The sequence below is a fragment of the Nanorana parkeri genome, unplaced genomic scaffold (genome assembly GCF_000935625.1).
Source record: "Nanorana parkeri isolate BGI_ZX_2015 unplaced genomic scaffold, ASM93562v1 scaffold1773, whole genome shotgun sequence".
NCBI classification, from domain to species: Eukaryota; Metazoa; Chordata; class Amphibia; order Anura; family Dicroglossidae; genus Nanorana; species Nanorana parkeri.
The window spans coordinates 50,048-65,049 of NW_017308041.1; the positions used below are offsets into that span (position 1 = coordinate 50,048).

The following is a 15,002-nucleotide window of genomic DNA, read 5'->3' on the forward strand; positions in this document are numbered from 1 at the left end:
GTCCTGCACAGGCGCGTGGGAGGCTTCCTCCGTTGGTTCCCCGTGACGCGGCCACGTCGGACGCAGGAGCGTCACGCAACTCCGCCCCGTCCAGACGCAGCACCCGGCTTAAAAGCCGTAGCTCCGGTATTGATCGGCGTCTTCAGTTGAGTGTACTGGACGCTGACCAAACCAGCTCCTCACTCGCCCCCTAAAGACCTCAACCGCCTTATCCTAGCTGAGACTTCAACCTCATCAACAGCAAGTACTCCGGAATACCGCATGCTGCATTGTCTGTCTTCCACAAATAAGCTAAGTACTCTGGGAAATACTATATACTGTAATTCCTGTCGTTGTACAATATAACCTGAATACTCTGGGAAATTGTATACTGCATTCCTGTCATTGCATAAATAAGCTAATCACTCGGGGAATACCAACTTGCATTGAGATGTCCCAATCCTACCTGCATACTTAACACGTCCATTGTTGTGTCCTCCCCCTGGTGCTGATCAGGGGTACAGCACAGTGGGGGCTGTTCCCTATAGTAACCTCACGAACATACGGGGTGTGATGTGCTGCAACTTACTCTTGGCCTTATTCCACAACTGGGCAAAAAGAGAATAAGTTGCTCTCTGATTCCCGTCCTATAGCGCTCCCGCTCATCCGCAGTTGCGATCCACTGTATCCTATAGGCCACACTCCAGGCGAGACATTACAGTACTGAAGACCCTTTTTCAAATGTATCCAGCGGAATTAGCGCAGTGCATTCTTACCCTCACACAGCAGATGGAAGATCTCACGCTGAACGTGACGGAAATCCGTAACGAGAACCAAACGCTAGAAATCCGTAACGAGAACCCCACCCGAGGGGGCCTCAGCTAACCTGGGTCCAAGCTCTCCCGCACCGGAGCCCAAGGTGAGTCTACCCGACACCTTTTCGGGTGATCGGAAGGACTATAGTGACTTCCTACTTGCTTGCAAGCTCATGTTCGAGCTCAGACCCCGGTCATATCCTACCGACCACGTGAAGGTCCGTACATTAATCTCCTACCTGAGGGGGAGCCCAGGGCCTGGGCCAATACATACATAGAAACCAACGACCCGTTATTGGGGACATACGAAGGATTCGTCACCACCATGTCACAGTTATATGAAGATCCCTGTAAACAAATAACAGCGGAGACCACCATTCGAAACACTCGCCAGGGGAAGCGGCCGGTGGAAGACTTCATCGCTGAATTCAAAAGATGGGCGCGCCAGACGGAATGGAACGACATCAGTCTCAGGAACCAGTTCCGTCTGGGGCTCTCAGAGGCGGTAAAAGACGAACTGGCCAGGACAGTGCTACCCCTGTCCCTAGATGAGCTCATGCAGCTCGCCATCTCCATCGACCGTCGGTTGAGGGAACGTCGTTACGAGAAAAGCACCGGAATACCATGGACACCACGCAAATCAACCACACTCCCTCCAGCTGAACCTATGGAGGTCGGGTTCATCAGAGGTCCAATAACCCCAGAGGAAAGATCCCGGCGTCGGTCGCAGAACCTCTGTATGTACTGCGCCTCATCGGTCCACCTCGTGGAGGAGTGTCCAGCAGTAAAGAGGAAGGCTGCAGGTAAGGAGAGTCGCATTGCTAGAATTTCCTCGCCCCACACTAAATCTACAAATTACCTATATCTCTCCTTATCCTTGCAGTGGGAACACGAAAGAATACAGACTAACGCCCTGCTGGATTCCGGCGCATGTGGGTATTTCATAGATGCAGACCTGGTCTCCAGACATAGTATTCCCACTTGCAAAAAATCCAGACCCCTGTCCGTCAGTTTCGTGGACGGAACCACCTTAACATCTGGTCCAATCGACCTTCAAACACACCCCATGATGGTGACTACACATGATGACCACAGAGAATACATGACCTTCGATGTAATCTCCTCTCCAGTCTTCCCTGTCATACTCGGCATTCCTTGGCTGAGGTTACATCAACCCGATCTCGACTGGACAGGGAACGGGGTACAGCTGAACTCCTCATACTGCCACAACACCTGCTACCCCTCAAGGAACCTCCTGCTTCTTCAACCTCACAAAATCCCTGTCCACTACCAAGAATTCCAGGACGTATTCAACCCAACCAATGCAGAGGTACTGCCTCCACACCGGTCGTATGACTGCCCCATCGATCTTCTCCCGGGCAGTACGATACCCGTAGGGAGGATTTATCAGTTGTCCCAACCCGAACTAAGCCACCTCAAGGGTTACCTCGAAGAAAACCTAAAGAAAGGATTCATCCGCCCTTCCACCTCCCCTGCAGGAGCTGGAATGTTCTTCGTCCACAATAAAGACGGCAGCATCAGACCTATCATAGATTACCGTGCACTGAATGCTATTACTATAAAGAACCGCTACCCTCTACCCCTCATACCTGAACTCATAGAACGCCTGCGGACTGCGAAGATCTACACCAAACACGACTTAAAAGGGGCATACAAACTAATACGGATGCGGGCAGGCGATGAGTGGAAAACCGCATTTAGAACCCGATACGGGTTATTCGAATATATGGTCATGCCGCTTGGGTTGTGCAATGCCCCAGCTACATTTCAATGCTTTATCAACGACATCTTTAGAGATATCCTAGATGTATGTGTAGTAATCTATCTAGATGACATCCTCATATACTCGGATAACCCCCAGGACCACCGTAAGCATGTTCGCCCGGTACTGTCCAGACTCCGAACCCATCGTCTCTACGCCAAGACAGATAAATGTTATTTTGAGCAGGAGACAGTTCCTTTCCTAGGGTACATTATCTCCCGGAGGGGGTACAGATGGACGACTCCAAGATCAAGTGTATCCTGAACTGGCCGGTGCCCCGGTCTCGCAGGGCCTTGCAACGATTCATGGGATTCGCTAATTTCTATAGGAAGTTCATAAAGAATTTCTCCAGCGTTGTTAAACCCTTGTCTTCCCTCACCAGCCCCAACGTGAAGTACGTCTGGAATCCAGATCACCAACGAGCCTTCGACGACCTAAAAGGCAGATTTATTACCGCACCCATATTGAAGCAACCTAGCCCTTCTTTTCAGTATATTCTTGAAGTAGATGCCTCTGACTAGGCCATCGGGGCAGTTCTCTCCCAGAGGATGGCACCTTCCACACCACTCCACCCGTGGCGTTTCATTCCAGAACGCTAAACAATGCAGAACAGAATTACCCTATAGGAGAGAAGGAATTATTGGCAATCAAACATGCCCTCAAAACCTGGAGACACCTGCTTGAAGGCACCCCTCAACCTATCATCATCTTTTCGGACCATCGGAATCTCCAATACCTCAAAACTACCAAAACACTGCCCTCCCGACAAGTCCGATGGAGCCTTTTCTTCGATCGTTTTAACTATCTGATAACATACCGCCCCGGTTAAAAAAACGGTAAGGCGGACTCCCTCTCCAGAATCAGTGACACCTCCAAAACGGCGAGGGGAACTTCCTCCGTCATACCCCCGGAAAGAGTACTTACCACCATTATAGATTTAAAAAACCATCTCCTGACGGAGCTTCGAGCTAACGTCCACCGGCCCCCTGGCCTGGTGAGTGACGAAGAGGGGTTCCTATACCGTAACTCCAAATTATACATTCCCCCTTCAATGCACGTACAAATTCTGAAGTTCTTACATGACTCTCCTACGGCAGGTCATCCTGGGTTCAACCGGACCCTAGAACTCGTGCAGCGGTACTTCTGGTGGCCCGCGATGCGAAGGACCGTGTCGGAGTACGTGGCGACCTGCACGGTATGTGCCTCCTGCAAGCATGAGAGACGCCCACCCTATGGCTTGCTAGTAAATCTTCCCATACCTAGCAGGCCATGGGAGGTGGTGTCCTTGGACTTCATCGTGGACCTCCCTGTCTCCAGGGGGCAGGACCCCATCCTTGTGGCTGTGGACCACCTGACTAAGATGGCTCACTTCGTGCCGCTGCCACGACTTCCAAATTCCCTGGAGACAGCGGAAGCATTCCTGGCCACTGTTTACCGGCTGCATGGAGTACCTGCACGGATAATAACGGACAGGGGCTCGCAATTCGTGTCCAAATTCTGGAAAGCCCTCTGCGGGAAGCTCGGCATCGAACACCGCCTCCCGAGCGCATACCATCCGCAAACAAACGGCCAGACGGAGAGGGCAAACCAATGCCTTGAACAATTCCTCCGTTGCCACTGCACTTACCTCCAAGATGACTGGATGGATCTGCTTCCCTTGGCCGAGTTTTCCCACAACAACTCCGTAAATTCTTCTACCAGACGCACGCCTTTTCAGGCCAACTACGGGTTTCATCCTGTTCCTTTCCCCTCTGACATCCTCCGTTCCAATAATCCTGCGTCTGACGACTACCTTACTTCCCTACAGCAGCACCTAGTCACCATAAAGGCAAATCTCCTGAACACAAAGGAACGTCAGAAAGTTTATCATGATACCAGACATCGCCAACCCCCCGACTATCAGGTCGGAGATTTCGTGTGGCTGTCTACTAGGAATCTCAAACTCCGAACCCCCTCTCGCAAGTTCACCAAACTTTTCATCGGTCCCTACGCGGTGGTGAAGGTGGTAAACGCTGCCGCCGTGCGGCTTGCTCTCCCTGCGGATCTCAAGATTCACCCTACGTTCCACGTCTCTCTCCTCAAACCGGGGAGGAGGAGTTCGAAGTAGAGGAGGTACTCGACTCTCGCCGATTCCGAAATCGGTTGCAATACCTTATTGGATGGAAGGGCTATGGACCACACGAGGACTCGTGGGAGGACTCTGGAAATGTCCATGCCCCGCTGAAGGTCTCCCGCTTCCACAGGCGCTATCCTGCCCGTCCTTCTCCGCGGGTAAACCCTGGGAGGGTTCCCTTAAGGAGGGGGTACTGTAACAGCCGCAGCCTGGTCAGTGCTGGTGCCGCGGCTCAGGGACGGACTGCGCAGGCGCGCCGTGGGTCAGTGGCCCCAGGCCGCCAACGTCAGAGGGAGACGTCCGCCGCTGCTTTACAGCGAGGTCCTGCACAGGCGCGTGGGAGGCTTCCTCCGTTGGTTCCCCGTGACGCGGCCACGTCGGACGCAGGAGCGTCACGCAACTCCGCCCCGTCCAGACGCAGCACCCGGCTTAAAAGCCGTAGCTCCGGTATTGATCGGCGTCTTCAGTTGAGTGTACTGGACGCTGACCAAACCAGCTCCTCACTCGCCCCCTAAAGACCTCAACCGCCTTATCCTAGCTGAGACTTCAACCTCATCAACAGCAAGTACTCCGGAATACCGCATGCTGCATTGTCTGTCTTCCACAAATAAGCTAAGTACTCTGGGAAATACTATATACTGCAATTCCTGTCGTTGTACAATATAACCTGAATACTCTGGGAAATTGTATACTGCATTCCTGTCATTGCATAAATAAGCTAAACACTCGGGGAATACCAACTTGCATTGAGATGTCCCAATCCTACCTGCATACTTAACACGTCCATTGTTGTGTCCTCCCCCTGGTGCTGATCAGGGGTACAGCACAGTGGGGGCTGTTCCCTATAGTAACCTCACGAACATACGGGGTGTGATGTGCTGCAACTTACTCTTGGCCTTATTCCAAAACTGTGCAAAAAGAGAATAAGTTGCTCTCTGATTCCCGTCCTATAGCGCTCCCGCTCATCCGCAGTTGCGATCCACTGTATCCTATAGGCCACACTCCAGGCGAGACGTTACAACACGGCTTCTCCACCAACTCCTGAGCCAAGGGTTCCCACACCAGAGCGCTTCACCGGAGACCGCCACGGATTCAGAGCTTTCTGGAACGCCTGCCAACTCTACTTTGCCTTGCAACCTAGAACTTTCACCTCCGAAACCACCAAGGTGGGATTCGTCATCTCCCTGCTGTCAGGGGAACCACAATCCTGGGGCCATCATTTGCTTGAGGAGGAAAGCCCTATCCTCCTCTCCCTTTCATCCTTTTTTGAGGCCATGGCAAAACTATATGATGACCCACAACGCACTTCCACTGCAGAAACAATTTCATCCTCCCTCCAGCAGGCTAAAAGGCCAGTCGAGGATTATGTGGCAGAGTTCCGCAAATGGGCTGCTGATACCACCTGGAATGACTACGCCTTGCGTCACCAGTTCCGTTTGGGGTTGTCCAAGACCCTCAAGGACGAGCTAGCACGGGCCGGGCTCCCCTCAACCCTGGAACCGACCGTCCAATTGGCCATCCAGCTGGACCGAAGGATCTGCAAAAGACGCAAAGAGAGAGCCGGGGTGTCCCGTCCTACATGGTTGCTCCCACGAGTACCCATGGCACCACATGTTCGTCCGTACGAGCATCATTCTTCACCCCCATCCAGGAGGCTGAACCAATGCAGCTCAGTTTGGTTCGTGCACCCCTCACCCCTAAGGAATGACAATGGCGTAGACTGAAGGACTTATGCCTCTACTGTGGTGGGTCCTGCCACTTCTTGCAAGGATGTCCCATCAGACCTAGTAAGTCAACCTCGTCCAGCAATGTCCCCACTTATGATAACTTGATGTCTCACCTCACTCTCCGACTTCCTCTGCAGATACCGGGAAGGACAATCCAGGTCCCAGCTATAATTGACTCTGGTGCCTGTAGCTGTTTTATTGATCTGCAATTCTCCGGGAAGCACGAAATACCACTTTGCATCAAAACCCATCCACTCATTATCCATCTGGCCGATGGCTCTACACCAACCTCATGAGACCCCTCATGAACCCCACCACTCATGAGACCACCCTTCTGCGGGCCACCACAGACTCGGGTTATCTGGAGTACCTTCGACTAGACGTAATTTAATCCCCCATATTTCCAGTCATCTTGGGACTACCCTGGTTGCAGAGGCATGAACCATTAATCAACTGGTCGGCTGGGACAGTGTCCTTCGGCTCCACCTACTGTCTCCAGCATTGCTCCCCATGCATTGACTACAGAGATCTGAACAAGATCACAATAAAGAACCGTTACCCACTGCCTCTGGTTCCTGAACTGTTTCAAAGATTCCGATCTGCCAAAGTTTTCTCCAAGCTTGACCTTCGAGGGGCCTACAACCTGGTACGGATACGCGAAGGCGACGAATGGAAGACTGCTTTTCGTACCAGGTTCGGTCACTTTGAGTACTTAGTTATGCCCTTTGGGTTGTGCAATGCCCCTGCAACCTTCCAACACTTTGTGAACAATATCTTTAGAGACTATTTAAACCACTTCATGATTGTCTATTTGGATGATATTCTTGTTTTTTTCTCCTACCCTGGAAGCTCATCGCATCCATATGCACAAAGTTTTGTCTCGCCTACGAACACACAAACTGTATGCTAAAGCGGAGGAGTGTGTGTTTGAGACGGACACCATCCAGTTCCTGGGACTTATTATTTCCACTACAGGCCTTGCCATGGACCCACGAACAGTAACAGCTGTTTTGGATTGACCAGTGCCCTCTGACCGAAAAGGCGTCCAGCGTTTCGTGGGGTTTGCCAACTTCTACCAGAGGTTTATTAAGGGGTTCTCCTCCATCATCTCCCCATCACACAACTTACCAAAGAGAATTGCCATTTCCATTGGTGCCCCACTGCGCAGAAAGCCTTTGACGTGTTGAAGGCCGTCTTTACTGCCGCCCCAGTTCTTCGTCTCCCTGATCCGGCCTTGCCGTAAAAGAAAAAAAGGAAATAAAAAAAAAAATCTTTAAAGTCCCCCAGCCCCCACGTACATGCACATACAAGCGCAAACACGTTCCGGGTACGTCTACGCACAAAACCAAATATTGTACCACACATGTTACATATCACCGCGAACACCAGAGTAAGAGCAGTAATTCTAGGGCCATCAATCAACAGGCTTGACATGTTTGGTATCAATTTACCCGATGTGACCCAGTCCCTTATATTTTACCCCAAAATTGGGTATTATATTCTGTTTCTGTGCACTAAATTACATTTTTATGTATTTTATCTTAAAAATACTAGTTTGATCAACATTTGCACAATTGCAACTAGCATTTTTTTTATTCTACAGTGCCTCTGCTTTCAGAAAACATATCATTGTTTGGGTGTTTTAAGCTGTTTTCTAGATAAAAATTTTAGATGTTATCATGTTTGTGCAAATAGTAAGAAATTGCTCCGGATATGAAGTACTTAAGAGCATCAATAAAATCTAAAAGGCCTTCTTCTGTACTACCCCATACAAACAGAAGTCTTCTATGTATCAACACCATAAGATAAGGTTTTTACCCAGTTTAGGGGAAATTACCCCTTCTACCACTTAATCATTAAAAAAAAAATAGCATACAACTGTACAAATTTCAAGCCCTAGCTCTATGTTACAACTGTTTATATTGTTTACCACTGAACCAGAAGGTGTTATTGGCTGAATCTAACCATATAACATCTATTAAAATTGAGAATTCTTACTTCCCATCTTTAAATCTACTATAAATTGTTGAACAGCAGCCATACCCCTTTAATGCTCAATCACCATATTAATAAGGTCACATCAAATGTAGCTAAAAATGTACCTAAAATCTAGAGAATATTAACATTTCAATACATTTTCTGTATCCTTTACATAGGATGGGAGTCGTTACACTAGAGGTTTAAAAAAAAAAAAAATCAATATATTAAAACAATCTAAAAGTGACTGACTCTAAACTTGATACAATTGGTCTTCTGGGATGATTTTCCAATGACTTTTGTATATTAGGCAACATATAAATCAGTGTGATCTGGGGGTATTTGACATTCAAATATTCAGTCTCATTTGTATTAATCACACCTTTTTGCGTCCTCAAGGACCTTAACCAATTTCTTCTTAAATTGTTTAATTGCTGTCTTCTAGTCAGATATTTGTCTTTCTTTTCTACTACTTGGCTGTAGTTCTAGTTCTGTCTATTATTGGAACCCCTCCCGGCCTTATATCCTAGTTATATCAAATACTCTCATAACTTTTCATTCTCTGTAAAGCATTCCATTCCCTTTCTCTTCAATTTATTCTTATTAAGTTCTAATGGTATTTCATCAAGCTCCTCGATAACTGCTTTCCAAAATGCATTAATAAAAACCCAATTGACCTCAGTGGAATTGAACTTGGTCTGGGGTTTTACTGTGGTGTATTTCCTCTCATCCTCTAGCACTTTGTATTTTTTAATCATTGGAATTTTCAAACAGTATTTCTACAACGTACATTTCCTACTATATTTCTGTATACCCACAAATGTGTAAAATGTATTAAATTTGTGTGGCAGAGCAATTTTTTAACTTACTGCCCCTAGCACTAACAGCCCACCAAAATATGCTCAATATAAGCAACAAATAAAAATAACAAAACACCAGATGTATGAATACGTAAATGTTTTTATTGCAGGCCTTAATTGTGGTTTAAATTAAACGTTTTATTAATATAATATGTATAAACCATAACTATAAACACTGTATAACCAACAATCTTAGTCTTCAAGGCTTAAAGGAGAACTATGAGGTGAGTGTTTTTCACTCACCTCAAAGTTCTAGCCGGCCTGTGACAATGAGACTGTCACAGGTCGGCTCAGTAGATCGGGAAGTGAGCGAACACATACCGGCGTTCGCTCACTTCTCGATCCTGTGACAGGGGAAGGGCTGGATTCCCCCCTCCCTGCTCCGATCCTCCACCGCTAATGGACGGGGGAGGGGGTGGGTACAGCTGGCTCTGCCTATAGATAGGCAGAGCCAGCTATCACTCACGCAGCTGGGCGGATCCAGACATAATTCTCAGGATCCGCTTCAGCTGCGGCGTCTCAGTATACCGCGAGCTGTAGCTCACGGTATACTGAGCTTAGGTTGACGGGAGGATGTAGTTTGTGTCCTTCCGTTACCCTAAGGAGAACTATGGGGAAAAGCCCTAACCCCATAGTTCTCCTTTAAGCACCACAAATCAAGTAAAATTGGCCATCCTAAATCATGTGAACCACTATCCATCCACATTACCCAACTTTTCAAAAGCCTGTAAATCAAACAGAACTGACCATCATAAATCATGTAAAACACTGCCCACCCACAAGATGGGTGATGTTACCCCCAATATATATACCGCAACAATGTGGATGGGTGGGCCCAAATTCCTACATTTCTTGGGGGGGGTGAAGATCCCAGGGGTAAACTTCCGTATTTTGTGTGCATGACATGGGATTCATTTTACACTCTATCAACCCACCCCAAAATACAAATAATAATAATAAAAAACCCAGACCCCAGACATATGAATGTCGAAAAGTTTGGGCTGCTTCCCTTTATCAAGCTCCTCAATAACTGCTTTCCACAATACAATAATAAAAACTCAATTGACCTCAGTAGGAACAACATTGGTTTGGGTTTTAATGTGGTGTATCTTCTCTTATCCTCTCCCACTTTATGTTTTTTAATTGGAATTTCCAAATAATATTTCTTCAGTGGTAAGTTTCCTAATAATAGTAGCCTAACTTTACCCAAGTTATTCTCAATGGATTACTATGATGTCTGGCAATGGCAAAAGGTCCAACACATTAAATAATTGAATATTAAATTTCCCAATCTCATTCCCTTGCCATCTTGTCTTAAAATCTGCAGCTCATCAACAGAGAAAAAAATTGTTCATCATAAACTCTCCCCTCAGATCACTTATGAATACAAAATATAAAAGAGTGATCTAGTATCCAACTATCTTCTCAACACCTAATAAAATGTAAACATACAAAGCAGAATTAATATATAATTTAACATTTCTCTGATTTCAGTCTTCCTATTCGTTGAGTAGATTGTTAATTGAAGGCCAAATCCAGCAGCTTTAGTTGCTGCTCTAATTAAAAAGCAGTGTGCTAAAAACTTTGTCTGAGGCCAAGTACTGATTTTTTAGCACCACCTTAAATTGTTTAAATTTAACTGCTACTAGGGAACTGTTATTATGAGGCCAAACGAATGGCTGCCTCACTGCAAAAAAACTGAGGCAATAAATACACCGGCTATGGAGACTATCCAAGGGAATTATTAATTAACCGTGTCGCTCTGGTACATTAAGCTGTTTTTTTATTTCCCAATGAAAATGTGAACTGAATTATTATATAATTTGATCTTCTCTATTTATCCTGAGTGTAACAAGCATGAATTAGACACAAGCTGCAGAAATATGATGGGCACCAAAGACAATAAATAATAAATCTTTGTATGCAGAAGAACAAACATTACCTTGAACACAAACTAAATCACAAAGCAGTCTGAAGGAAACAGGGAACCTTTAATAGGCACGGTTTTTTAAATTATTAAAGAATTGTGTCACAACAAAAATAAAAATTACATGCATAAGCAGTATGAAACTATATGAAAAAGAAAACACCATCTAGTATTCTATGCAACATAAAGTACGTACATTCTTAACTTAATTTACAGGCAAGAGTCAAAATCATTTCAATGGGGTCAGCCATAGATGATAACTACAAACTGGAAGTTAAAAAAAACAGCAGTTTCCTTGCAACTGCATAAGCACTTTGTTTTATCAGCTATCAATTAACTAGTACATTAACGGATGTCGAATCAGGTGCCAAGTAATACCAAATAAGTGCTCTGAGAATTCACTTCCTCACAGTTTGTTGCTGGAGCCAATTCCCTAAACCTCTGGAAATGCTAGTGAGATAGAGCATCAGCAATCGTGTTCTCCTTGTCATCTAAGTAATTAACTTAGGTTATAAACCTAAAATCACTAAATTCATTAGCATCTTAAAACAGAAATAGTTTTGGAAGCTAAACAATTTATAAGGTACCTTTATTACACTGGTCTCCAAATTTTGGGAAATTATCGACCTCAAACATAAAATGTGTTAATTCTTACATATTTTGATTAGATGAAGTAGAAAACAGGTGGTAAAAATGCTGGTTGGCTAAAGTTTTTAAGATATTTCACAATAAAAATTTATACACAGGGGAGTATATTTGCTAACAAAGGAGGAAGGTGTCTGATGATCATGATGCCTCGTAACTTCTCAACAAAGTACGGTAGAACAATGAATATGGTACCACATGGAAGTATATAAATGTATCTTCACTTTGAGACTAAAGATTATTACCTAACTGTAATTTATTGTTCCTTTACTGCAAGGTACATTTGTCTTGGTCAGATCTACGCATCATACAGTTACATCTGGTGGCTTGTGAAAGTGTCATTGTATAACATTTCCAAGGAACAGTTGGGTGATATTTTCCTTCAGAAGCCAAGATGCCTCGAAACTGTGTAAACAACGCAGATAACTTCTGCTACATTTGTGGCAAGGTTACATTTGCATCTCAAAAGTGCAGTATGACGGCAGTGGTAAAAAAAAAGCCATACCACCTATATTTTGGATGCAAGAGTTGGGGCCCTAATTATTGTTGCATTGCATGTGCAACTCATCTGCGTCATTGGCTAAACAAGAAGAAAAAGTCCATGCCTTTCGCAGTCTCAAGGGTGTGGAGAGAACCCACCAACCATAGTAGTGACTGCTATTTTTGCATGGTTCCCCCAATTGCAAAAGGGATCTCAAGAAAGAAGAAGTGGTCTGTGGAATATCCAAACATTCCATCCGCACTGCATCCTGTACCCCATGGTGAGGACTTGCCAATTCCAGATCCACCAGAATCCTACTCTCTAGATTCAGACATGAAAAACCAATAAAAGAATGGCAAGTTATGTTATTGATATAAATAAAAATATACATTTATAATGATTGGTGTGGCACCATTCTCATTGCTTTATCACATATTGCAGAAAAGTTATGGAGCATAATCGCACATCCCTTTCATAAATTTTAATCATTTTGATGAAATTTTGATCTGAAGCTGTATCTTGGAAACTAAAGCCAATTAATACTCAGGACTTAATTTTCCTTTATTAGTGACCCAATTCTGGTAAAATTTAGCTACTTTCATTTCCGAGGCTTTCTCCTTGTAGACCAGTCTTATCGGTAATTTGCATGGTGACCCCATGTATCTACAGAAATCACTTCAGGGAAAGCTCTAGAAGCACAATATCCTTAGTGACACTATTGCAAATCCAATATTGAGGCCTAGTTTACACCTGAGCATGAGCATTTCCAGGTGATTTTGAAGTGTTTTTATTTGTGTGTTTTTACACATTTTTTTTAGACGTATTTAGGCCTGAGTGTTTTAACCAATGGAAAGCTAAGTACTAATGTGTTTCCCCAAAAATAAGACACTGTCTTATTTTCTTTTTTGCACGAAAATGAGATGGTTTTTTAGTCTTAGTCAGGAGTTGTTTAGTTTTAGTCAGGAGTTTTTCAGGTGTTTCCAATGAACTCTGTGGTGACAAATCCGCCCCTTTCTAAATTTTTTAGCCTTTGGCATTGATCTACAGGGATCTGATTGCTCATATGTGAACAGACACAATTTAAAAGCATGGGGTTTGGTTGTTGACCATTTTGAAGCTTTGAACTTCAAGCTACAAAAAGGCTCAGGTGTGAGCCAGGCCTTAGGCCAGACATCTACGCTCCATTTCCAAATTCATTAGGCTCCAAAACCAATTCATCCTGCAGCATCAGTTAAAGAACTGACAATCTTCACTATTGAAATATTGACTTTTCTTAATAACCAGAAATTAACTTAGATCAAAGCAATAAATTCTTCTAACTCTCTACTTGGCAGAACTTGTAAAAAAGGAATTGTAAAGCCCAACTCCAGTCTTTCCAGGTTTATATTAGTAGAGGTCTTGGCCTCACCTGCAAACCTCCATTTATGCAGGCTCTCTTTGTTGTCTTAAAAAGGAGTTAGTTTACATACCCGATTAGTACAGCTCACGCAATCACAAAGCAAATGGCCCCAGGCTCTGTTTTGAGGAGAGGGGCAAAGATGCGACCATAGTGCTGAGGTCTGTGAGGTCTTTGTTAAATAAACCTGCAATTTTTTTTTTCTTTTTTAAACAGTGGATCACTGAGTGTGGAGCACTCATATCTGTATTTGCCTGACCAAAGAACTCTTCTCTTAGAATCTGGAAATGAGAGAGACAGTCCTTTCTATGCTGCAAGGGAGAGGAAATTGATCCATAAGGTTTTTGAGATTGCACTCTTTGTGGAATCATTTAATTTAGCCGCAGTCGAATATCCTTAGATCTCTACTTAATATGGGGCAAACATCTAGTTTTGTCATTACAATTCAACATAATAGAACTAGGACAGACTATCAAAGACAAAAAGCTTCAAATACGTTAGCTATAATTAAAAACTATAAATCTGGGCTCTTTTTCATTTTAAATGCTGAAAAATATACATACCGTGTTTCCCCGAAAATAAGACACTGTCTTATATTTTTTTGGGCTCAAAAAAACACACTAGGTCTTATTTTCGGGGTAGGTCTTATTTTTTTTTATTTTTTTAATGTACAACAATCCAAAGTTAGTGCAAATCCAAATTAAATAATCCAAAATGACAAAGTTAAGAATAGGACGATCAGAGCAATCAGGGGTGCTGTAGCTTTCCAAGAGCATTTTGGTAACCAATCGCTGTCCAGAATGAGCTAAGCGCGCTTTCACTATGGATTCCTCACAGACGGAGTGCATTTGGTATGACTCCACCTGTGACAGGAGCCGGCGCTATAGAGGAAGCATTGGCTTATGTGGCTCTGCTCCCTCCGCTGCCGCCTCGCTTCCTCTAGCGATGGCTTCGTTGGCACCGCTGATTCTCTCCCGCGGCGCTTAAAGTTCCCCCTTATACCACCACCGGCCCTGGGAAAGGTCGCAACTAGGTCTTATTTTCGGGGTAGGTCTTATATTTTAGCAATTCCCAAAAATGGTACTAGGTCTTATTTTCGGGGTAGGTCTTATTTTCATGGAAACAGGGTACGGCCTGTAACCAGTTGTTAAATGACTTGACTACAGGCCTCTTCTTTTTGTCTATTTTATCCCTTGCACAAATTGCTCTTGACAACAAAGTGAAAGCCTGTTGAAGAAATTAGCAGTGCTACAGATAAGGAGGCTAGGACAGGTACATTTAAAGGAGCAAAAGGTTTAT

The 15,002-nt window shown here is 44.7% G+C and overlaps 1 pseudogene; it reads left to right on the forward strand.

Moving 5' to 3' along the window:
* The first annotated feature begins 6,709 nt into the window (after positions 1–6,709).
* On the forward strand, positions 6,710–7,436 carry LOC108799629 (annotated as a pseudogene).
* Positions 7,437–15,002: the final 7,566 nt, after the last annotated feature.